The following is a 1,128-nucleotide window of genomic DNA, read 5'->3' as shown; positions in this document are numbered from 1 at the left end:
GAAAGAAAGAAAGAAAGAAAGAAAGAAAGAAAGAAAGAAAGAAAGAAAGAAAGAAAGAAAGAAGAAAAAAGTTAATTCAAATGACCTCTAAGTGCTCTGCCAAGGCAGGTCCCATGGCTTTCTGAAATTCTTTTTTTTTTTTTTAACTTTTTGAGACAGGTTCTCTCTGTGCAGTTCAGGCTGACCTTGACCTCACTTTGTTGCCCAGGCTGGTCTTGAACTCACAACAATCTTCTTACCTCAGCCTCCCAAGAGATGAGATTACAGGCATGTGCCACCATGTCTGGCTGAAATCTCCATGTCTTCATAACTGCCAGAGGAGAAAATATGCAGTGAATTCAAATACAAATGACATTCAAAAGTGTTACTATAAATGGAAAGTACATTTGGTGCCATCAAAATTTCTTAGATAAATATTTCTGAAGACCTTTGACCATGTTTGTTTGTTTTTGTGTTTGTGTGTTTTTGAGACAGGATCTCAATATGTAGCCCAGGCTGGCCTCGAACTCACAGCAATCCTCCTGCTCTGCCTCCCCAGTGCTGGGATTATAAGTATGGGTCACCACCCTGGCTGATGTTCTGTTCTGTTAATCACAAAATAACTAGTGAAGGGTGGGATGTGCCTCAGTGGAGGACTACTTTTCTAGCATGATAGGGGCCCTGGTTTCTATCCCCAGACCTGCAAAACAAACAAAGGAAAAGCAGGAGTCTGCAGAAGACGGGATTTACTTGTTGAAATAGGCAGAACAATGCCTGCCCTCTCAAAGGTGCTTTATCCTAATCTCCAGAGACCAGAGGAATTCAATTCTTTGGTAGAAATATAGTTGCTACCATCTGGCTTTAAAATGTGGAATTTATACTAGATGCTTGTGTCATCTCGGTGTAATCACAAGGGTCCTCCTACAAAGGAAGCGACTACCTCAAAGGGATGTAGCCAGGCATGGTGTCTCAAGCCTATCATCCCAGCATTCAGGAGGCTGAGGCAGGAGGATCACTGTGAGTTCAAGACCAGCCTGAACTGCCCAGTGAGACCCTGTCTAAGAAAGAAAGAAAGAAAGAAAGAAAGAAAGAAAGAAAGAAAGAAAGAAGGAAGGAAGGAAGGAAGGAAGGAAGGAAGGAAGGAAGGAA

The sequence above is a fragment of the Octodon degus genome, unplaced genomic scaffold (assembly GCF_000260255.1).
Source record: "Octodon degus isolate 3935 unplaced genomic scaffold, OctDeg1.0 scaffold00319, whole genome shotgun sequence".
Lineage (NCBI taxonomy): Eukaryota > Metazoa > Chordata > Mammalia > Rodentia > Octodontidae > Octodon > Octodon degus.
The sequence above is the reverse complement of the archived record's forward strand: the minus strand, read 5'-3'. Positions refer to the sequence as shown.